Here is a 24,951-nt window from a genome sequence, read left to right as displayed (position 1 = left end):
TGGCAGGGAGCTGCCAGAGCTGGTCCCCAGCACTTGGCGGAGAAATTACCCCTGACTCCCTGACTGAGAAGAGGCCACAGCCCAGAGCAAGCTGCTGAGGAGGGTGCAGCTCTGCAGATTTGGGGCTAGGGATCTCTCATGGAGGCTGGAGCAAGGCAGATGAGCTCCTTGCCTGCACAGATGTGGTGGGATAGCTGACACTGCTGTAGCACTGCAGTGGCTGGATAGAGGCTCTTTAGGAAGGCCACACCGTAGTTAAAAGTGGGAATGGTTGGAGCTCTGCTTCAACCCCACAAGGATCTGGGAGTCTAGCCAAACATCCCAATATGTGCTGGAAGGACAACACATCAGGGCGCAAGCAATCCACTAAGTTTCTGGAGTGCATTGGTAACAACTTCCTGATAAGGTGACCAAGAAGCAAATGAGGGGACATACTCTGCTGGACCTTGTACTTGCAGGGAAGGAAAGACTGATCGGGGATATGAGGGTTGAGGGCAGCAGTAGCCATGAGATTGGAGTGTGTGGGATCCTGAGATGAGGGGGAAACGGTGAAGGACTGGACTTCAGGAGAGCACTTTGGTCTGTTCAGGGATTTGTGTGGAAGAATCCCAGAGGAGATCAACCTGGAGAGAACTGGGGTCCAAGAGGGCTGATTGATTTTCATCCATGGTGAGGAGCTGTCCATTCCAATGAACAAATCAAGCAAAATCGAGCATGGATTTACAATGGACAACGACTTTCTACAATGAACTGACTGGAACAGTGTCTGTTCTTTATTTCAGTATTAGCAAGGCTTTCATCACTGTCTCCCATAACAGTCTCATGGACAAACTAATGGTGTATGGATTAGATGTTGGGACAGTGAGACGGATTTACCTGGCAGAAGTGCTGGGCTCAAAACATTATATAACCAGTGGTAGCAAGTCCAGCCAGAGGCTGGTCCTCAAGGGTATAGCCCAGGGGTCAGTCCTGGGGTCAAATGCTGTTGGATATTTTCACTAATGACTTGGATGATGGGAAAATGTTTTGGTGCACCCTCAGCAAACTTGCAGAATAAAGTAAAAATAAAATGAAGCAGTGCTTGATAGACCATGACTGAGGCCAACAGCCTCCTGGGCTGCATTCAGAGTGTTATCGGGAGCCTGAGGGAAGTGATCCTTCCCCTCTCTTCAGCACTGGTGAGGTCACATCTGGAGTACTGGGCCCAGTTTTGGGCTCTCCAGTGCAGTGGAGATATGGATGTGTCCTCCAGTATTCTGTGGACTCAAGATAATGGAATAACACCGCCAACTGCTGAAGGACAGATCTCAATCACTTCACAGAAATACAAGGGAAGAGTTATTCTGCAGAACAGATGGAAGCTGAATATATCAGAGGAAATATTAAAAAAATGAACAAGTTTAGGTTTTCCATGAGGAAAGCACATATAATCCTCTTGGAAAATTATTTCCCTTTTTTTAATATACAAACTACGTGTAAGTTTATAAAATATATAAACAGTGGATAAATACACATGCAAAGTGTATATATGCATTTGTATGTATATACAAGCATGTGTGTATATATACACACTAGAGTATAAGTAAATAATACATAGAAAGAAACCACACTTTGACTCCAGGTCATCACAACAACTGTTAAACACACTCTTGGTCCTGTTCTGTTCTAAAATCTGTCCTATAGTATTATTAATATAGAAGGGCAGGAGGTAAGCTCTGACATCAGTATGAACATGTAATTCCTGCCCTGGAAGATCTCCCCATCTGAATACCTCCTTCAGCTGCAGATGAGCAAAACTCTTTTTTTGTGCACTTTGCCTTGCTGTCTGGCCGTGCTGCAGGATGCGTTTACAAAACACTTGATGGGACGAGCTGCTGGGAAGGCTGTAACTCTGTGACCTCAGAAACGCCGGGGATGTGCTTGACCTGCACCTACAATGTGTCACAGCTGAGCCCTGCGGAAGGCAGCAAAGCGCGGGGGAGTTGAGGAGGTCTGGAGACAGCATGGCCGTGGTCAGCCCAAACACAAATAAACAAACCAAAAACCTGGGGTGACCAAAACATGTGTTTTGAATGTGAGAATGCCCAGTTTGAGAGCTGGCCTGCTGGTTAAAATAAAGCAGGAAACAGTTAGCTCACTTATATTCGGTCTACTAATAATAGCTGCAACTTCGTGAAGGTAATTACTGATCTAAGACTTTGAAGGCTCCATTCAGGTAAAATGCCTGAAGGTGCCAGAGAGTGTGGGGGTTTTTTTTGTGCTTATTCTTAAGGTACTTGAACACTTTTTCTGACCTGAAAAGGGCCTTGAGGAGTAACAATGTCTCCTTTATAGGGTTTTTAGAGATGGGAAGGAAGTCCTGGAAAAAACCCCATAACTTGACTCTGAAAGTCACGATTCACCTTACCTTTATTCACTACCTTCCTTCTGAAGAGCCTGCATTGCCTGTTTTGGTTTTTCCCTGTTGTGTATCTTCTGCCTGCAGAAATTTGTAGTACAAAAGATGACTGAAAAACAGGACCTGGTCTGTGGGTGCTGATGACCTGGCTGTGAGTGCATCTGTCTGGGCTAGTGGTTCTCTCTCCAGGTTCTGTACTGGCAAGTGTTAGGTCTCCTATGCAACAAGTCAATAATACTGCGATAAACCAAATCTCTTGCTCTTCCATATATTTGTTGTTTCAGTATTTTATTACAAAAAAAGCGCCTCAATTATACAATCTCATTGGAGAGGTCTTTCTTGGCCTTCAGCCTAAACATGGATTCCACCACCCGTAACTTGTATAGAAGTGTCTGGGGTGAAATCAGTGGTGGTGGCGATGCAATTTACACTTAGCATGTGGTGTTTATAAAATAAATACAAGTGGCAGCTGGTATAACTCATGAAAACTCAGTGTTTGGAAGGGGTCTAAGCCAAAGACCATCAGTCCATATAAAAGTTCCTGTTGATTTTAGATTGATCATTTAGCTGTGCTATGTGGGTATTGCATGTGGCCCAGGTTAGTACTTTATGAGGCACCAAAGTTGAAACATTGAGCCTTTCTGCCATTTACTGTCCTGCTGTGTTCAATTTAATTATAGACAGGCAATTAACAGCATAGGTGAGAGAAAAAGTGAGTATTTTACTAGATTTACCTCGAAATCCACCGACAGTAGGAAAAGGGAGTTCGCTGTTACTATGCATACAATAACAAAGCAGGTTTAAGCTTTCTAAAGACTGAACTGACTGGACAAATCACAAAGGTTCACATGTGCACCTTGCCCCACAGACAGTCTGTGCAAAGATGACAGGCTGATGGGCTTCAGGCATCAGGATGGAGGCTGGGATTGGGACAGGGGCCCTTGTCAGTAGTTTTCCTCTTTCATTAGCCCCAGTATGTGTATAGCAACACTGTCAGGAGCTTGAACTTTTGTGCATTGCCAGAAGCTATACGGGCATGTGTGTTGGCTGCTGATTCTGGGAAAGTTTGTTTGTGAACAGAGCAAGGTGAGGGTCACACTGAAAAATTGTCCATAGACACATGTAACGCATCAACATCTAATGATTGTTGACTGTTTCTATTTTTTTTTTTCCCTTTGCAGTTCTTTTGCCAGCAGCTTTGCCGTGTGGCTTGCCAGAAATCATTGGGTATTTTGAATGGCACTTCTATTCAACATCATTTTAACATCAAGACATTTTTAGGGACATTTCTCTCAAGCATGCTGGCTGTAGCCTACAGGCTCCTCTGTGAGCCAGAAGGTCCCATGATCCATTTGGGGTGAGAAATAGCAATTCTCAATGTTAAAGATACCAGGCTGAGGGTATGGCTTTGTAACATCTCTCTTAGTAGCAGCACTGGCTTAAAAAATACCCTGCACTAGAAGCTCTTTTCACCTGTTCTGTTCCCCATCCCTTTTTCATTAGCATGACTATTCGTGCCTTGCAGTGAAGGAAAGGATTTGTTTGCTGTGTGTTTTAAATAATGGCTTGGTTTCCTAGTATGATTCCCCGAGTGATGCTCAGCAAGCAGCTATCTGGACAATTGCAGTCAGTTTTGTTCCTGAAAAGCCACCTGCCACACAGCTATGGACTGCTGGCTGCTTTACATCTCATGTAACTGCTTTTACCTGTGTAAAGTCTGTGTAAAAATAAAGCTGGTGTCAAGTGGCTTCACACAACAGGGACAGTAATTTTAAAGCCACCTGCAGAAGTGCCCTAACTGGCCGTGCAAGGTGCAGACTGATGCGATCTGTGTGTCCAGCTTGGGAACAGCCACCAGAGCCAGCTGAGGGCAGCCGCAGGAACCAGGTGCTGCTCTGCAAGTGGCAGATTGCAAGTTGGCTTGGAGCTGCTTGTTTTTCATGCAGTAGTGTTACACTATGTTTCTAGGTGGGGAAAAGTAGAGTTTATAGTCTTTCTGAAGGATAATGTTTTTATGCTGCCTTCTTATGTACAAAAGAAGAGAATCCTCATCACCCTGCTGTTGTCCTTGGCCTTGTGAGGGGGATAGAGGAGCCTTGCTTGGTCCTCCTGTGTAGGTCAGAGAGGATCTTAAAATTTACTATGTTGCAATACAATCCGACTTGGTAACTGCGGGCCAGATTTTGGGGGTTTTTGTTTGTTTTGGAAAGTGACATAATTTCCTTTATTCATTATTCAGAGGAGAATCCTGCGGCACTTTATTATCTATCTGGAAGCATATCTTGAATAGAGATGATAAAATCGGTCTCTGCTAAAAGGATATAGATTATTTGTTGACTGTTTTGCTGTTTTATTTCTGATCCATTTTGGGGTTGGAAAGTATTCATCCTTGAGGTTTGTTCTCCCCTCTTCACCACCCTGACCAAACATGTTTCTCCCCACCAACCATTCACATTTTCTGTTGCTCTGTGGGTTTATACTTATTTATTTATTTGCACAGAGGTGCAGCACCCTAGGGGATGACTCAGATGTTCAAAAATAGGAGTGCATGGTTAGTCAGAGGTGGCCACAAACCTAGACAATGCTTCCCAAGGGTTGGCTCTCCCTTTTGGTTTCTTTTGTTTTCTTTGCTTTCAGACATTTGTTTCCAGGAGCTCAGAGACTGCAGCTGTGATTTCTTTTTTTTCCTTCGTGCAGGGTTGGTAACTGTGAGCCAAAGAGTTGAATCATATTTCCATGAATAAAGTCATCACAGTATCAACGTGATGCCTTTTCAAAACATAGGAATTAAGAGCTAGTTTAATTTAATTTAGTTGGAACCCTCCACCATTTTTATTAAACATAAACACAACGTAAGTTGCTAAAAGCCTCTGAGAGATTTATTAAGGCTCCTAATTTAAGCCTGGTAGAAAAGTCTTCCAAGATTATACAATGAATAGATTTTTCATTCCACTAAGGGTTTTGATTTTTTTTTCCCCATTTAAATGTAATTTGAAGTGCTGCCTGGGAACACAGTGTAATAATTTAAATCATCACACATCTTCTGTTAGAAGTAGGGCTGTTCTGGCTGCCGTGGTTGTTAACCTGGGAACAGATGATTGAAATGATGGGCTCTAGTCTGATGTGTCACCACACTTGGGCAAATATTAACACGCAATTCTTCAAAGGCATTTCATGGACTACCATAATCTCTGCAAAAGAGACATTTAAGTCTCTGATAGTCTCTAGCACTTCCTCCTTTATGTCAATGGGACTTTGCATATTTAAAAGACATGTTCTGCATTTTCCACGTTTAAATCTGTTGAAACCAACCTGCCTTTGCTGCTGCATGCCAGCTAAGGCTCTGTCCTCCTCTGCCTTTAGCTGATTTATGAATAATTTGCCAAAGAGTGCTCTCAATTATGCAACATCACTTTTAGTGCTCTCCTGGGTTGTGGCCTGAGCCAGCTGCAGTTGGACACCATTGGCATCCACCTCCTGATCTTCACCAGTTGATAAATAAGTGATGGGCAGAGATGTGAGGCTCTGTGAGGGCCACCATACCACTGCCCTCGATGCCTTGGGGGTGTCTGGTGAGTCACTGGTGAGCCCATTGCATCTGGAAGGGAAACAGAGATGCTGCACCAGCAATCTTTCAGCATTCCTGCTGTTTGTCACTTCGGAATGGGGAAAAAGCCATCCACTCTAATTAGAAGAAAGTTCTTTAATGAAACAACTTTAAAGTTGTTTAATTAAAAGGAAGTTCACAAGTTGTTTAATACATTAATACAGAAGACATTTTTCCATTGCTTTCTGGGCTATATAAGGAGGAAGAAACAGAAGGATTTTTACACATGGGCTTCGTCCTTAAATTAATGATGCTGTCCCGGGAAAAAAGAGATTATGGGGATTGCCCAATGTTCACAGGGGGTCTTTATTTTTTTAGTTTTGAAAAAGTAAATTGTTTGTGGCACTTTTTTAGTCTGGCTCTTCTCTGCTCATGTGTCTCTGTGAGATAATGCTGGTAAACTCTCTCTTTTAAACAGTTCTACTGAAATTAATGGCATTAGTTTCCAGGAAAAGAAATTGCAACCACTTTATGACTTCTGGATGATATTTATTGTCATGTTAACTTGCAAAACCTTGTTTGTTTTTTTTTAAGTGAGGATAAAAAAAAAAGAATCCTATGTTAATTTCCTCAAAAAATAGAATTCAAATAAACAGTCACTTGTGAACTATCTGTAGCTTAAAAGTATATCAAAAAGCATCAGAGGGAAGATATGGGGTGTCCGTTAGTATTTTAAGAACAGTAATTTAAATAAATCTGAGATGTGCTGGTTGAACAAAATGTTACTCATAGGAGAAATAAGCAATTGTGGTAAGAAAAGTGGAGAAAATGTTTGTTTTTCTGTGCAGGATCCAGTCAATGAGAAAGAAGCACTAGCTTGCAGTCAGGAACCATCCTGGGGGAAGCAGGTTGTTTGGAAGTCCCCTTCACAGAGAGGGCTGTTGGTGAGCAGCAGACACAAATGTCAGTCTAAGTGAGAATTCACTTCTGTACAACAACCAGGATGACAAAGTCCCACTCTCCTGGTACCTTCTGGTGCTGAACAGGCTCGAGAGATGTACCCACTCCAGGTACAGTCACAGGCAGAGCAGTAACTCAGCAAGCATTAGGCTGTTGAAGGCACTTAAGGCCTTCCTCCATTGGAGAGCTCTACTGGATGTGTTGGAAGGGTCCAATTTTGTTGTTGATACCACTGGTGGGCCACATAGCACGTACAGCTGGCTGGAGGAAGAAGTTGGGGATGTCCAAGGAAGGCTTTCCCTTTCTTTAGGCATGCAGTACCTCTTGAGTTCCCTTCTGCTGGAAACCACGTCACTGGGAAAGCACCACATGTAAGTAAAAATCCATGCGCAAAAGTGTCTCAACATTTCAGAGTTGGGAAATCAGTCATGAAGTTACCTGTGTGACTTTACTGGTGAGCTTTGTTAAGGGCTTTTATGTGACTTTATTAATTTTTTCCCTTACTTTCTCTCCATTATCCTCACTGCTGCTTGTCCTTGTACTGGTAAAACTTGTGAACACTACAGAGAAGTTAAAAGGGGATTCAGATGCTTAGAGATGACTCTGATTTTTTTTTTTTTTTTATTCTGAGAATTTGCTGTTTAAAATACTCAAGTGTTTTTTACACTCATTGACTTCAGCTGGCACTGAATGCTCAGCAGGTCTACAAATTACTCCTGAGGTGTCAGGTAGCACATCCAGAGGATGCAAGTTTTATAAGCTTTTGAGCACTATTGATTAGTTCATTAGATGTATCAGCATCACTCCAGTAACCCCTGCAAAGGCTGGACTTGAGTCTGTTTTTCTAAGACAGAATTCAAGCATAATTTTATTTCCTCCTTCTAAAGCCTTCTCTCTGTTTTGCGCACTGTGGCCTCACTTAAAAATGTAACATTTGTCTCAAACAGGATATTGTTTTAATAGAGCAAAATGGGTGTTTTGGAAAGAAAATTATGTTGTGTGTGTGAAAATATATAATAGAAATTTTTAAGGAAGACTGCCCATTAATGCTTTTCTTATAATATTATAATTATTTTCCTTCCTCTTTTTCCTCCCTTTTTTTCCTTTTTATTTATTGGAACTGGCTCACAGTGCAGATCTCTGCTACTTGAGCTCCTAGTGCTGCTTACAGCAATGGAGTTACTCCTTGGGGCAAATGTGGGCTCCACACCTTTACAGGGAGGCGACAAGGCATATATATTCCATGTGGGTTTCTCAGACATTTACAGACTGAGGCAGCATGTTGAGCCTTCAGGCTCTAGGACTGTACTCTTATTCTCTAGTGAATCCCAAGCTGTCTCACCATTTTTTCACTGCAGTGTCTCACTCCAGTGAGTGCACTATTCCAGGATGGGAAGTAGCACATCTGCCTGTTCTTGGACTGTTTGGTGCTAGTTCAGCAGCTCACTGTCCCATGATACCTGTGGTACCCAAACGGTGCTATGGGGCCAAGGATTTTGTCAAGGCAAACACATCTGAGCTCACATCCTAGAGATACAAGGCACTGTAATAACCCCATAATATACCAGCAGGCTTTGAGACGAAATTATGGTGGTTTTTGTTTCTCTTTTTCTACCCGTTACCCACATTTTGTCTCTTCTACCTGCTGCAGGCGCAGTTTCATTACAGGTGGTGCACAAGCAGGCATAGCTTCGGTGTTTTGTGCTGTCATCAGCAGACTCTTGTTCTTTGTAGAACTAGTGGGACATCAGGCTGGCCTGGCAAACCTGCTACTGCTGCTTGATGGTCACTTTCACCATGCATCTTCTCTTCTCTTCTCTTCTCTTCTCTTCTCTTCTCTTCTCTTCTCTTCTCTTCTCTTCTCTTCTCTTCTCTTCTCTTCTCTTCTCTTCTCTTCTCTTCTCCTCTTTTTTCTCTTTCTTCTTGGCTTACAGAGGTCATTTTGGATTTTTGAAAGAAAAGAGTTCTGTTATGGGTATGTACTGTGTGGGTGTGGAGGAAATAGATGCAGGGCTTTAGGCTTGCTTCTTTCAGTGTTTTTGCTGGGGGAGTATCAGAGAAGGGGAACTGAGAAGGGGGAAAGCTGGGATATGGTCAGTTATCAGATCAGTGGGTTATGGAAGCCTTCACACTTTATATCTGGAAATCACTTAAATACAACACAGAGTGTTTTGTTCTAAATTATAGTGAACAGACAAAACATCTACTGTTTGCTTATTAGCTATTCATGAGATAATTTTCTGTGTTGGTGCTGGATAGAAGAAGATACATTGAAGTAAAGGAAAAAGCAGAGAAGCTCTTAAATAAACTCTCCTCCCCTTCTGTAGTTGGCTCAAGCACTCTGTTGTTGTTGGAGGCATTGCTGTACTGTGCCCCTGTTCTTTGGTGCTTACAGATTAAACATTTGAAAAGATGCAATCACTGTTTGTTCCCAGTTGCAAAATGGAGGTGACCTTCAGCCTTTGATTTATTCCTTCCAGCACGACACAAGCTTTTACCTTATGTCCACCTAAAAGTAGTTGCTTTTATTTTCATGTCTTTCATTCATTCTTATTGCTCCTGATGATGATGATTCAATAGTGATGTGCAAGTATTAGGATCTTTACTTCTTCCAGCCTAAATAACCCTTCTTTGTATTTGACTTGGAGATCAATTTGTGAGCTAGAAATAAACTCCTGGTATTCTGAATCCCAATCTGCTTTTTGCTACTTTTTACTATAGATAAATTTTTCCTAAAGCAATTGCTGAACCACTTTCATTGATCTCTGAATTTCTTCTGGCTTGTATCCCTCTAGCAATGCAGAAACTAAAGATCATGGCATTTTCCACATGTAGCTGTACCTTGGTTGGGAAAATGGGCAATGTTTCTTGCAGGCATGCTCCCTGATATATTTGCTTTACCACAAGTTTAACAGGGGAAAGTGGAGATGACATTGGGTTTCCACCCAAATCCTTTTTGTGGACCATCCCATAGTACAGGTGCCCAAATAGCTGCAGTTACACACCAAGAAAATAAGAGTTTGTGGCAGAAAGGTGAGGCTACGTGGGCGGGGAAGAGGTCAAGACCTCTGAAGCCAGATTCATTGCTGAAACCAAAGTATTGTGTAGTGGACAGCTGCGTGCAGAGGGGAAAGTGGATTCATTTCTGTTGCTATTTCACAATAAGCTTTGCTCTTTTAACACTCAGCTGAGGATGTTTTCTGAAAAGAGCAGTGAATTCTGTCTTCTTCTATGTTCTCTTAGTGTTACTAGAGGGAAAAGTTAGCTAAAATTATTAACAGCATAACTTCTGGCAGGGTTCAATAAGTTTTTGGCTCTTAATGTGGTACAGATAAGCAGAAACATTTTCATTTCACTGAACATGAGGCTCAGGGGAAATTTTGTTTCTTGTATATTTTGTGGCATTAACAAAACACAGTTTACAGTGAATAAACTGAGTTGAAAGCTTGTGGGTTATGTTTCTCAATAAATTATTTGGTTTTTTTTTTAGTTTCATTCTACCTAGCATAATTTTACCAGAGGAATTTCTTGTACTCCAGAGCATGAGATTTTCAGGAAACTTCACTTTATTTTTACAAAGTCCATAGGATTAATTCTAAAGATGAAACTTACTCTGTAGGTACCATTTTTTTCTTGATGACTGGCCAAAGCTTGTGGTTTATATTACAACAAAAACAAAGAGTGTACTGTGCCACCTTTCATTTACAGGCTGTGGAATACTCTCTTGACTTCACCTTTACTGCCACACACATACTTGAAAGCATATACCTCATTATATCTTTTCCTTAGCAAAAATGGAGGTAGGGAGAAAAAACAATAAAATCATGTGTGCCTATTTTTAGTTTTAGTGCAGGATTGGAATTAAGTAGAATATAATGCAAGATATTTGGATTCTGAAGTAAATAAACCAGATCTTTCTTCTGCTTCAAATAAAGCTTGTTCCTTCTGAATTCCAATACCTTAAATATTAGATCTCTTTAAATCCTTTGGAAAAAAGATGGTTATTGTTACAGCTATTGGTAAAAATAGCATTGTTAAAGTTTTGCTTAGTACACAAGGTACCTATGTAGGTGATTGTTGTAATCCTGGATCTAAGGCATGATACACCTTGAGTCTGTCCCTACTCCCTGTGACTGTGCATGTAGGTCTTGAGCTTCTGGTGCCTGGGAATGGCTGCTGGGATTCTCCCTCTTGCAGACCCAGCTTTTCTGTCTGCAGCACCCTATGAAACAGCTCTTGAAGCTTGGATGGATTTCGACCCTGGCATTTCTCTTTTCAGGGAATACCACGCGTGTTTAGTGCAGCCACCTGGTGAATTTGTTAAACTCTAGGCTATTTGTAGCAAGAACAAGAATAAGATTAGTGGCAAGAAGAAAAGGAAGGAGAAAAAGGAATTTGAACAATAAGAGAACCTCATGCTCAAGCAATTTAAGTCAGGCTGACAGCTGACAGTTTGTCTGATCCACTAACCTCAAGATTAGATCAGTTTAAGGTTTTTTGCAGCAACTTTTGACATGTGACCTTCCCACATCCTGGCAGGTAGCTTTTTATCCATTTTACGATCTCTTACCTTGTTCATATCCTAATCATGACAAAAAGCTGTGTAACTTTAAACCTGGGATAGGGAAATAATATCCTCACACCTTTTAATAGATTATCACTGACCTCTCGACCCCATTTTGTTGCCTGGAAGATAAAATTAAAATGTGATATTGCTTTATCCTTGCTGCTTCTTGAGGAGTCAACCAGAAAATTAAATTACTATTACAGCTGCCAGATTATGTTCTGTGCCTGTGATTTGTTGTCTTGCAAGTTGTTCTAGCTCAGCATGAATTTCCACAGATTTACTTACATAAATTTACTTATAAATTATCTCAATGCACATGGATGCAGATTGACACTTAAGAAATGAACATTCAGCAAAGCTCTGATTCAGCAGTCTTTTAAGTGCTCATTAAAGCCATTATATTGTGTTATTTAGATGTAACCTGAAGTGCTGAGTGCCAGTGGTAAGTGCAGTACATTATAGTTTTCTCCTATGTGTGCCAACACCAGTGTCTACCTGCTTGGTTCCACCTCTGTGAGGTGTGCAAGAAGACATCAGCTTTAAATTAATTAGCTGAGTTCTCAAAATCAAAAGGAAAGATTTATTTCCTCCATGGAAATTGCTTTGAGGTATCAGGTTTTGCGAGAAAGGATGCAATAATTCATGTCACTGGCAGGATGCTCAGAACAGTTTTCTCCTTTTTTTGACTCGGATTAACAACTTGCTGGATATGAACATCTTGACCTTCATTCCAACCATCCTCCTTGAACTGTTTAGAGGTCTTCTAGGAGCCTCTACATTTAAAGATGAATTAATTACATATGCAGTTCTTAAATTCAATTCCAAAATCATCCCTTAGAAAAACAAGCAACTTTTTGGAGACTGTACTTATCTTTATAAATAAATAATATGGTCCTCCTAATTATATAACATTTACAGAGACTAATGAGGGCAGGTCACAAACTGCTGGATGGAAAAATGAATCTGACCTCCTGGTACTTAATAATGTACAACACAGTAAAGAAAAGGTGGATTTTCAAAATGCACATATGTATTTAATGTTGGTACATATATAAGAATAGAGAAGATGTTTTTTTCTTTGTTTGATCTGGTTTTTATACTTGAAGTATTTTTCCTGTAGAGTCACTCTCCTTCTGCTCTTCTACTCTGATGACACTTTAGCAGTGATGACACTTTTCTACTCTTAGTGAAACATAGCAGTTGTGTTGGTGTGCTTTTGCATTTATTTGCAATTTATGGAGACTTTGAATGTCCTGATACGACATGATGGGACCACTTTACATCTAAGCTTTGGAATTTCTATTTGGCATCATATATCTTTGGGGAGAGTCATGCCATTGGTAAAGAAAGGGTATGGGCAAAGGGTTCCTGTATTTTGAATATTTTAATGCTTTTCTGTTTTATGCTTTGGTTATAGCTTAAGCATGTTGTTATGAAGAATGTTATGACCTTAAAAATCCTATAAAGACAGGTTGAGAGAGTTGGGTTTGTTCAGCCTGGAGCAGAGAAGGCTGTGGTGATGCCTTAGAGCAACTTCCAATACCTTAAGGGGGCTGCAGAAAGGCTGGAGAGGGACTTTTTACAAGAGCACGTAGTGATGTAATGGGGGGAATGGCTTCAAACTTAAAAAGGGCAGGTTTAGATTCAATATTAGAAGAAATTCTTGGCTGTGAAGGTGGTGAGACACTGGAAAAGGTTACTCAGGGAAGTTGTGTACTCCCCATCCCTGGAAGTGCTCAAGGCCAGGTTGGTCTAGTGGAAGGTGTCCCTGCTCATGGCAGGGGTATTGGAACTAAATGATCTTTTAGATCCCTTTCATTGCAAACCATTCTGTGATTAAATGTGAAGAAAGAAAAGCTTCAGAACTCTTCTATTGCACTTTTAGTAAATTGTGCAAATTTGAGATTCTCTGCAAGTTTCTTTAGTAAATACCTACTTGTCAAAAGTTTTCTTTATTTACATTATTTTTGAGGAATTGTTTCTGAGGAGTTTTCCAGTCTTTTTAAGTGTTGAGATAACCTATCTTTAGGGAAACTAGTACACATTGAAGCCCCTTTCTTCTGCCTTCTTACAGGCAGACTTGCCTGCATTTTTATGTATGGCGTATCTGTTTTTTTTATATATCTTGCTTTCTCTTCTCTCCCTGCCGGAGAGAGGATTGCCCAACTGAAGACCAGTAAGTTGGTTATAGAGATGCTCTTCTCCTCCCATCAGCCCGGACATCCCTTCAGCAGCTTCCATTCCGAGCCAGCAAAAATACATAAGTTTCAGAAAAAGGCAATCACCTTGACTTGCATTGATAGCCTGCATGATACTAGGAGGAAAACAATATTTTGAATATGAGAGAGGAAACTTTTAGAGTTAAAAGTGTAAGTAACTGTAGGATGAGGCACATGGCCAAGTCTGTGCAAGCTCTCCACAGACTGGTACAGATGCATGATTCCCAATGGTTTACCTCTCCACAGGGTCAGAAAGAGTGCATTTCATTTAGTTCTTGGAAGTTCTGTGTGTGCTCTGGTAGCCCACCACCTCCTCTGCCTAGTCCTGCTCTTGGACAGAGCAGCAATCTGCTGTTGGGCTCTCTGTTGGCACATCCGAGGTGAAATCTGACCTGGCTAGGAGGAAGAGGAGGAGGAGGGATCCCAGTGAAAGGGCTGTGCTGGAGCATGCCCGTGCTGTTGATGACAGCTGAATTTCAGCTCCTCTTAGTGGCAGGATATTGGCATTTCTGTTGGCAGCTGTGTTTGCTCACCATCTACTGAGGGAACACCCCCCGATGAAGCTGACTTCAAGCTTTTTCCTTCCAGTTTGAGAGTGAGTAAGGTCAGTAAGGAAAACAGGATTTCTCAGCTCTAGGGAGAGCCTGTCCCGTGCCCAGCCTTCTCATGCTGAGCTACAGCTTTGCTCCCCTATCTCTCGACAGGTTCGTGGCTTTATGCTGTTGAGCACTGCAATGAGATAATTTAACCAAAATCCACTTTTCAATCCAGCAGGGCGAGGAGCAGAGTCCCATGTGTGACTCCCATTAGTCCTGTGGAAATGCCATGGTTTCCAAAGGACCCCTGTTTGCAAGAGGCTGGGTTTGTAACAATTACTGTTTTAACAATTTGGAACTGGAGTGCTATGTTTGACAGCCATTTCCCCCACCATTGGGAAGCCTTTGGCTTCCTCATGGTACATTACAGAAACCTTGCACAAACTGCTTAAGCTCATAAAAAACACTGCTTATTACTCTCTGGAATAAAAGCCAAAACATGCATCAACACAAGCCAGTAAGCGCTAGTATGTTAGAAGACATTACAGAATTAAATGTGAGACCATCTAGCAAAGACTTAGTGCCAGACATAAAGAAAACACTAAGAAAACTCCTAAGAGTTATTCTGTGTTGTTTAAGAAGCAGTGCCTTGCTGACTCCAAAAGTTCATGGAGTGGTTAGCACCTTGCCAGCTCATACCTGAAAATGGGAGAACAGCATGTGTTTTGTAGGGCTGTGGTGCTTATAAAGCTTTTCCATATATATATTTTTGCCTTAATACTGTACTTTACCTTAATTTTGTAGCATGAACTCTTATTCAGACTGTTTTTCCTTTTCTGTTAGCTCTAGAAGATCCTGCTCAGGTCACAGTCCTTATTTTATTATAACTTGGCAGAAAAAGGCAGGAAAGGAACTGTTTGATCTGAGAGAGAACCATGCAACTTTTTTTTTTTTTTTTTAATAAACTCACATAATGAGGCAGCTGAAAGAAACTATGTCACAGTGACTTTAACCAAAAATAATCTTGTATAAACCAGTTTGCATTTAAACTTGGAAAGAACCCATCACGGTATCTTCCACACCCACAACATAACCCGGAGTACCATTCCTTTGACTGGAATTGAATATCTAATCTTCAGCCCATAGATTAGACGAAGCTGTCTTCTAAGTGCCCTACTGCCCCTTGGCCTGCATTTCCTTCTCCTCAATTCATCACCTTTCTCTCTGTGAGGAAATCAGAATGTAGATAATGTTTTGCCAAGAATCTGGCAGAGCTATCTTTCTTTTTCTATTTTTTTTTAAATCACGTTGACTAATGCTTCTGTTCCAAAAGCTCAGTGTTTCCATGGGAAGGGTGGACAATTTAGGGATATATGCATATTTACTTAATATAGAAACTGTCAAAACTTTAAAGGGATACTTGAGAGGATTATTTTCCTTTCTACCTAACTGTGAAAATAGGCTACTGCTTTAAATGTGTAGCCACTGGCTCCAGGCTAGCTGTCCTTTGGAGTTTTGGCAAAAATTTGACCTGGGTTTGAACTGTCCCAGAGTCAAGTTTTCAAAAACAAAACCTGACCTAAGCTTTGTGAAGACTGAACTACTCCCAGTTTCATCTATCTGTTGTAGATGTGTTCTGCCCATAAGCTTGTAATCTTTGAGATACAGGGGAACAAAGGCTTGAGATACAATCATCTGACAACTTGTCACAACTGCACACAGCTGAATCTCGGCTTGAAGGTTTCCATAAATGTGCTATCTGAGCTGTTTAATAGCTATCTACAGAGGGGATGAAACCCTGTGCTTGGAAAATATATTATTACTCTGGTTGTGTGTTCCTGTAATTTTTCTGCAGACGTCTACTGAAATATTTTCCAAATATCTTTTTATTTTGGGTGTATCTTCAATTTGTATAGAAATGTAAATTAATCTCAATTAAGATAAAACCCTGAACATTAATTTTGAATGAAATATAACTGTCATACTGAACTATATTATGATAAATAATGCAGCACTGAAATGCAGTGCAGTCATCTCATGTGAAAACTTCTTTTGCTTTTGGTGAATGCAAAGCAGCCAGTTGAAACCACTTCTACTGTGTTGTGTTCTATTTCAAACATTTTTGGTTTCATTCATGTTTACTTCAAAATTGGTATATGGAAAAGGAGAAGGACTTGATAATGTATATTCAGCCATTTGGATTGTAATTCTGTGTCTCCATCATGTAGCATATAATTAGCTTTAGGCTTTATAGCTGTCTTGCTAGGATGTCTAGGAACTCTTTCTGTTGATTAACTGAATATTAATCCTGTCATAACATCCTCATGAGAGAAGGGAAGCAATGAGTTTGCAAGCTAGAAACAAGTCTTTAACTGTTCATACTGACCAGGAACTTCAGATTTGCATAAATGGGGACGAATTTAAATTGAAATAATGGACCCTTTCTGATACTCAGCATGCTTTTAAGTACAAATGGAAAAAAAAAAAAAAACTTAATGAAAGGCTCACAGAGCCTGAGCACAAGTGGCAGCCTGCAAAGAACTCGGTCTGGCTGCACCTCCACCATCTGCCACGGTGCAGGGTGGGCAGGCTGGCCCTGCATAGAGCATTCCATGTGCTCCACATCTTCCTGGGGGTACCAGTGCTCTCTGCTGGCCACAGAGTCAGAGGCCAGTTGCCTGGTTGCAACAGTCGCATCCCTGAAGTTAGATTGGATGGATCTCAGCCTTACTCATTGCTTATGAGCAAATGTGGGATACATGGGCAGGACAAAAGGGCAATTTTCTTGTGGTAAGTGATGGCATTAGTGGGTTTAGACACCTTTTTTTGTTTTGTTCATCCTTACATCTCACAATGGACTGTTTACTTAATGCCTGCAGGTATGCATGACAACTGTTACAGGATATTTACTGTACTTCCTTCCTTGCACTCTTGTCTTGAGTGTGAGAAATTGCCACATGAGAAACAACTCAGAAACACAAGTGGGGAGGATCACCATGAGCATATCTATGTGTATCTTCCAGTTAGCTGTTACAAAGATTTCAGATGGAAAAAATTCAAATGTGTGTCAGACCTGAGTATTTAAAATGAACTCGTGTAGAGACAAAAGTAACACTTAATCTTTTAATCACTGAAATTTAATCACACTTAAACTTTTCCAGTGAGAGGCATTTGCTGACATGTCAAAATAAGGGGGGGGGAGGGGAAAGAATGAAACAAAAGGGAGCTAAACATGTAAAAGAGCATGAAATGTGGCTGTATGTATCACACAAGTTCTTCTTCAATTTGGAATCCTAATTCTGCTTTTCAAAATGTAAAGACATTGTAGATAGGTATATAAGTCTATAGCAAACAGACTGTGCTTGAGCTGGAAATCTGGAACTGGAAACTGATGAAAAATCTTTCTTATTCTCAGCTCCAGTTGGCTGAGGGATATTATTTGATCAGTCTTCTCTGTGAGGAAATGAATAGGTAACCCAGTAAAAACTATAATCCAGGCATTTAAAATGGCAATTATTGTGTTAATAAACAGGCAGGGAATATGTGGCTGAATGGCTTGGGTTTTTTTGGTTAAACAGCTGAAGAGATCCTTGAATCTGATACAGGCTTTACAGTGCAAGTATATTTCTTAAGAAATATATATCTGAGGAATCCAGAGGAAGTAGAAAAAGACTTGCTTAGACTGAGGTTAAATGATAGCTTGATTTCACAGCCATTGCAAATGGCCACTGTCATCTTCGATTTTTGCAAATTCATAAATTTGTAAAATCTATTTATTCATCCTTCCACATGGCAGCATCATATACATGTTGCATAAAACAAACTTTAAATACTGACTAGCTTGCCATTAGTGACTGGACTAATTTCATGGTTTAGGAATAGTATTCCCCAATTTAGTACTTCCATTAAAAAGCACAAGTACTTCCCTCGCTGGTGGGAGAAAAAAGCAGACATCACAGATTGAGATAAGAACAATTTACTGGAAATAGCACTGAGCTAAGGAAACAAACAGTAACAGCAACTATAGTAATAAAAAAAATATTCAAAGAGAGGGCAATTTACATGGCAAATGTTCATAAAGATCAAGTCAAAGAAAAACAATGGTGGACAGACCCTATGCCTTCCATGCTTACTCCTTCTTGGAAGAAAAAGTGTCCCTTTCCCCTGTCCCTGGCTATTCAGATGTCCCTGATGTAAAATGGTATTGAATTCCACAAGGTCTTCGCCACACCCCATCCTACTGATCTGGGCCAGAACCAGGACAATTCTAAACAGCTTATATAAGTATGTAGAAAGGACACATGCTTTCCCATGCTTGCCACCAATTCTAGTCTGTTATTTGACTTGTAATACTTGATTCAGTATTGTTTGTAAAAGCAACATGATATATAAAATATATTTACATTTTCTTTATAAAAGCAGCCTTTGTCACTTAGTTCCAGGACTTGATATCTATGGCTATTTGGGTTGCTACAGGAAAAGTCTTTTCCATCGCTCTAACATACTTTTTTTTGTTTGTTTTTTGTTTTTTCTCTTTATTTTAAGGACTAAAGGCTTGCAAAATGTTATTTTTCAAAACAAAACTTTTTTTTTACTGTTAAGGAAAAACATCTGAAACCGCGATAATTATTTGTCTGTCTCTGAATCAAAAATAGTCAGGCTGATCCAACCTAGAGGCTAGATGGGCTTAGTGTCAATTTTTCATTTGGTGGGGCTACAAGTTATAAAGAGTACATCATGTTGAAACTGGATAGATCTGAAAGGAATTAAGCATCAAATTGTTCTGGACTTTGAAAGGTCATGCACATGCTGAAGGTAGTGATCATGTCTCTAATGAGCTTGTAGTAAGACTAAATGTGGAAAAGAAGCTTGTTCACTCTTCTCTTTTTCTTAGGAATTGAAAAAGGGAGTTATGATTGCAGCTGTAAGACTTTAGTTAGGACCATTTAAATTTGGCTCATCTCAGCGTAATGTGAGATTATCAGTCAGTGCTCCAGAAGCAGATAAACATAATTACCCTTTGAGATCCAACGGATTAGTAATAAGCACCCTTGCCACTTTAAGAAATGCAATAAGAACCAAATAACAAAGAAATTTTAAGATGCTTATTTTTGTCTTGTGTACTGATTGAACTCAGTCAAGTGTATGGTTTTGCTTTTAAACTGTGATAATGATTGCAGCTCCAGGTGGGGCTGTATGTGGCTATACCAGCATGACAGCACTGCCTTCTATCAAAGCTTCTCCTCACACATTTACACTGAACAGTGCTTGTGGTAGTTTTTGTTGCTGTTCCGGCAGGCATTGATATTCCTTGGAGAAGGAGGAATAGGAGGTCATGGGAAGGCAAGAGAAGGGGGTTAAGAAGCAATGGGTTTTTTCTACCAGTATGTCACAGTACTGCACGTGTATTCTTGCAGTGTGGCAGTGCAGTCCTCCTGTTGCCACCAGGGGAGAAATCCGTCTTTACTAAACGCACTGACTTCAAACAGGATGAGGTAGTGCTACAAAACCCTGTGTGTAAGCAAGCCCTACACCTCCACTTGCTGTGCTTTGCTCTTCTTGCTCAACCATTTGTACTTTAATTGTAAAATCCCACTTTCTTCTGTTGTTTCTCTCTCAGTTATTTTGGCATTACTGCAAGGTTTAAATTACTTCTCAGATGTGCTGTTTTTTGAGTGTGCATTCCTTTATTGGTAGCAAAGACATATGTATGGATCTTGAGGCTTTGATACAAGTGAGTTACACAATCATATGGCTTCAAAACCAGGGCAGAGTAATCAGGTTTTTCTTCTTTTATTGACCATTATGAATTTGGAATATATTCTTGTTTGAGACATTGGAATAATGTAAAAAGCAAATACAAGACTGGGAAGTATCTTGTGTCCCTTTGGTTGCCAATCTGGGGTCTGGAAGAAATTTTCTTGCACTAGATGTTGGCTGCATTTTAATTTTTCCTTGTAGTTCTGAGCAGAGATCAGGTGGGTCAAATACCACAGATCTCCTGCTCTTTGTTCCAGGAACAGAGTTCATACTGTTACCGTGTAGGTTGTGGTGATGTCCAAAACATGCCGGCTGCTTTCCAGGCTGGAAGAAGGAAACTGTACCTGCTTGGAGAGTTCAGTTGTTCCGGATGACAGAGATTGAGAAAGCGTCCAGGAATAGCAGAGCTGAACAGAAAGGCTGGCTGTGGCCAGCATGATAACTGGCAGTCTAAGCTGCAAAATGTTGAAATAGCTGCTGCCAGTGTTTACCAAAGGAGAGCTTTAAGAACGCTTGGGACAGACGTCTCTGAGGTGTGGTTTGAGTATAGCCTGTGCTGCTGTGAAGAGGAAGCCACTAAGTCCTTCCAGCTCTCCATGGTGCTCTCCAGTGCAAAGCTTTCTAATTGCAAATGCATCCCTCAGCTCTGAGTGCTGTGCTCATCCACCAAAGTGCTCCTCAGGAATGATAATTCTTGGTCAGCTAATCCCCTTTGATAGAGTTACAGTGTTGTGTGGGCAAAGTGGTCAAGGCCAGGCTCTATGAATTTGAATATTTTTCCCACATTTTCTGTGTTCAGACAGCATAAAGTAATTCCTGGTTTTGGGAATTTGGGGTTTCAGAAGCCAGAAGTTTATGTAGAGGAATATATGCATTACTAAACCAGATAGATTAGCACAATAAATAACAAACTGAACTAGTAAACTAGATTTATTAGTTAATGAAACATCTTAATTGGCATATTTAAGGGAAAGTTGGCTTTTTGTGTAAATCAACATGTTCTGTACAGGCAGCAAGACAAGTTCTAGTCATCCATTTAATAATTTTTTTTTGTTTTGCTTTTAATGTTTAAGCATAAATCAGCTCAAGAGGGAAATTTCAGAAACAAGCTGTTCATCAAGTGTATGGATTGGTCCAGATGAAGTCAGATATTCTAATCAAGCCTTCAATCAAGAGGAGTTACGTGATTGATACTTGAGAAGAAACTCAAATAACTTGAGGGTATATTGAAGAATATTCACTCAATTTTTTGATTCGATTCAATTCACTCAAGGTTTTCTTTAAAGTAATGTAATGCTCCCTTCTGAAATATCAGAACTAATTAAGACAAATATGCTGGGAAGATCCTGAGTTGCTACCTCTGAAAGGATGGGGGAAAGGAGTCCTGCTCAAGTAGTCCAGTTGCCTTTCTTTGGCTTAAATTGCTGCAGTTTCTCCTTATTTAGATCAGGATTAACATCACACAGACCACACTGGAGAGATCATATATTCGTTGTTTTCCTGGAAGTGCCCCAGATGCTGAAGCTGTCATGTAAACTCATTGCTTTTTAAAAATAAGGTTAAGGCAAATGAGAACTACTACAAACTGCATTTCTGTAAAAGGACCTTTTAATGTTTTGTATCTCTGCACGTCTTTTCCTCTGTGTTACACATCCTGTGCTTCCAGTTGAGGGTGGGAAGCAAGGGATCACATAGCTTTTTAAATGTGGGACTCATGAAGAATCTGGATGCACACCCCTCTGCATTGGTTTGGCATTTTGTTTCATCCTGGGGTTTTGAACAGCAGGTTCTGGGCTTGCCAGTGGCCTGGTTATTCCTATACTTCACTTCAGTCCTGGTTTGTGCTTTCTCTACGAAAGGCCCATGTCAAGTAGCAACAATCTGAATTGTAGGTTGAAACTTGGCAATAGCAAAGCACCAAGTGGAGGTAGATGTATAGGTAGAACAGGATGGGTTGCTTGGAAAGAGATGCTAAAATTGGGGAAAAGAATGAAGAAATATCATCTGAGAATAACTGTGGAGGGACCATAGCCAAAACTGTGGACTTTCCAAGCGTAGATCATCTGAATATTTTGGGCATCCAGAAAGAGTCTCAGCTTCTGGCTCCATCTCTGTAACTGTAGGACTATGGGTTCAGATCCAGACTTTTCATCTGTTTCTTATGTATGTAATAGCCTGAATCTTAATCTTGGACATAACACCCTGAACTTTGGAGAAAACTGCAGCTGGGTCTTTGTCATAGTTTTTAGAAAGTTGTTGTGGACTACAGCAAGGTTCTTCCAGTAATGCTGAGAGGTTTAATGTTCAGCAAGCAAGGGATCATGGCTGGAGAGTGCATAATGCCAGTCAAGAATATTGAAAAAATATAAAAAGTATTAGTTGTGTACAAACCTCCTGCCTTTGCCTTACCCCTCTGTATTCACCTCCTGTCCTCCCCAAAATGTTATTTAAATAAATTTTAATAGTCAGTGTTTACTGAAACATGGTGTACTTGGCTGAATAGATATAGATAGTTAAGTCTATCAGCAGTCATGTTTTTGACCAATAACCTAATTTTTATAACCAGTCTAGAACTACATAGGGTTTTAAAAACCATTCCAGAACTTTATCCATCAATCAAATAGATCAGTTGTATGAATAAATGGGAAAAAGTTGCGTAATGGTGCATGATGCTCCTCAAATCATAGAATCATAGAATATCCTGAGATGGAAGGGACCCACCAAGATCATCAAAGTCCACCTCCTGGCCTTGGACAGGACACTCCAAGAATCATACCTGAGAGCATTTTCCTAATGCTTCTTGGACTCTGTCAGGTTTGGTGCTCTGACCACTTCCCTGGGAAGCCTGCTCCAGTGCCCAACCACCCTCTGGGTGAAAAATATTTTCCTAATATCCAACCTAAACCTCTTCTGACAGCTTCAGGCCATTCCTTTGAGTCCTGTCACTGGTTACATAGAGAAAACATCAGTGTCCATCCCTCCTCTTCCCCTCACAAGGAAGTTGCAGACTGCAATGAGGTGTCCCCTCAGTCTCCTCTTCTCAAGCCTGAGCAGACCAAGTGACTTTTAGCCACTCCTCATGAGGCTTCCTTTTCAGACCCTTCACCACCCTCGTGACCCTCCTTTGGATGCTCTGTAAGAGCTTAATGCCTTTTTTATATTCTGGTGCCCAAAACTTCTCACAGCACTTGAGGTGAGGCTACAGAGCAGAGCAGGACAATCCCCTCCCTTGCCTGGCTGGCCATGCTGTGCCTGATTGCCCCAGGACAGGGTTGGCCCTCCTGGCTGCCAGGGCACTGCTGGCTCATGTGCAACTTGCCATCAACCCCTGGGGCCCTTCCTGCAGTGCTGCTCTCCAACCTCTTGTTCAGCAAAATGTGATGCTGGAGAATGCGGGCATCGATCCCGCTACCTCTCGCATGCTAAGCGAGCGCTCTACCATTTGAGCTAATTCCCCCTGTGCACAGTCAGAAATTAAGTAACTATGTAATATATATAATAAAAATTACTATTGTATTATTATTATTATTATTATTGTTGTTGTTTGTTGTTGTTGTTGTTGTTATTAATAATAATAATAATAACAATAATAATAATGATTTCTGGGAAGTGAATGTACAAATCCCATTCATTGTCTGACACTTGAGTCTGTATATCTAATTCCTTGCATATGGGATGGAATGTTGTGTATCACAAGAGCAATTACCTGCACAACTGTGCTACATTTTGGCTTAGCTCTTCAGTGTAGGTTGGTTTGAGGACTCCTGGGTTCTCTTCACAACTTCATTCTTGGTGACTTTTGGCCAAGTCATTAATACCTATTACTCCTTTTTGCCCATTTATTATATGACTGTAATGTTTTACTTGTCAGGTTTATGGAGTGAATGCAGACTTAATTTTGAGAAATTATCTAAGTCTGGAGTTCTAGAAGTGTGGCCTTTTAATGTGAAACATCTCAGTGTGTCATGTGTCATCTCTACTTTTGACTTTTGCTATAAGGTAATTTTTTATTGTGCTTGGAAGGACATGGAGACAGACATGGTGTTAGTCCTTTTTCTTCAGAAAAAGGTGGCAAATCTGTCAGCTTCATGCTTGTGATTGGCATAAAGTAAATGGTCATACTAAGGAAGGTTGATAGAGCTTTCTGTGGGAAAGTAGTTGCTACAGAAGCTGACAAAATTAATCTGGGATAAAAAGAACATTAAAGCATTTCCAGAAAACACCACCACTAGCAAAAGGATGGCTCTTTTTCTCCCTTTATACAGGTACAGAGGAGCTTTATATGGCAGGATGATGGGATTGATCCTTGTTTCCTTAATTGGTGTTCAAACAAGTAAATGTAGAGTATGGACTGATACAGGTCTCTGCTGCCATTGGAGCTACCTCATTTTTCAGAGGTGGATAATGGTAATTATGTAGAGTTTTCAAGTATCTTTGTGGCCAAGGTTGAGTTGAGCTTTTGCTGCTGCAGCTAAAGAAAGCACAGGTACCCTGTGCACATTGAACCAGAGAGAAATACATTATTGGCCTGCCTGGTTTGCCCAAAGAGGGTTTTTTGTTCTGTTTTGTTTTGTCTGGGAACTTTTACTTGTGGATTGTACGTTTGGAAGTAACACTTTGACTGAGAAATCTGACTGTCTCTTTCCCTATTTTTAATTTTTTTGAGGTTACAGAAATGATAATGCCATCACTGGTTTGCAAATAAGAAAATGGATGTTTCTGCTGGGTTACAAAACAGTTGTAGGTCACACTGCTTGCCTTGTGAATTCACTTCTGTGGGGGATGAGGGCCTTGTACAATTCACCTTTTAATGCTGGGGTTGAGTTTGGCCTCCTGGATGGAGTAAGGATTTACAGGTCTCTCTGGTCAAGTTGTGCCTCATAGATTTCAAAATTTTGGGATTCATTTGGAATGTATTTCACATTTCTGTTTCCCCCTCCTTTCGTAACAGAACATCTTGAATC

At 40.6% G+C, this 24,951-nt stretch overlaps 1 non-coding gene and 1 pseudogene across 1 annotated transcript; one reads left to right on the top strand and one right to left on the bottom strand.

The window, feature by feature from the left end:
* Window positions 1-714: 714 nt before the first annotated feature.
* On the top strand, window positions 715-20,371 carry LOC137470362 (chloride channel protein D-like; annotated as a pseudogene).
* Window positions 20,372-23,371: 3,000 nt separating this feature from the next.
* On the bottom strand, window positions 23,372-23,444 carry TRNAA-AGC (transfer RNA alanine (anticodon AGC)). The gene has a single exon. It is a non-coding gene; the product is annotated as a tRNA-Ala (tRNA).
* Window positions 23,445-24,951: the final 1,507 nt, after the last annotated feature.

This window comes from Anomalospiza imberbis, chromosome 1 (assembly GCF_031753505.1).
Source record: "Anomalospiza imberbis isolate Cuckoo-Finch-1a 21T00152 chromosome 1, ASM3175350v1, whole genome shotgun sequence".
Classification (NCBI taxonomy): domain Eukaryota; kingdom Metazoa; phylum Chordata; class Aves; order Passeriformes; family Viduidae; genus Anomalospiza; species Anomalospiza imberbis.
The sequence above is the reverse complement of the archived record's forward strand: the minus strand, read 5'-3'. Positions and strand labels throughout refer to the sequence as shown.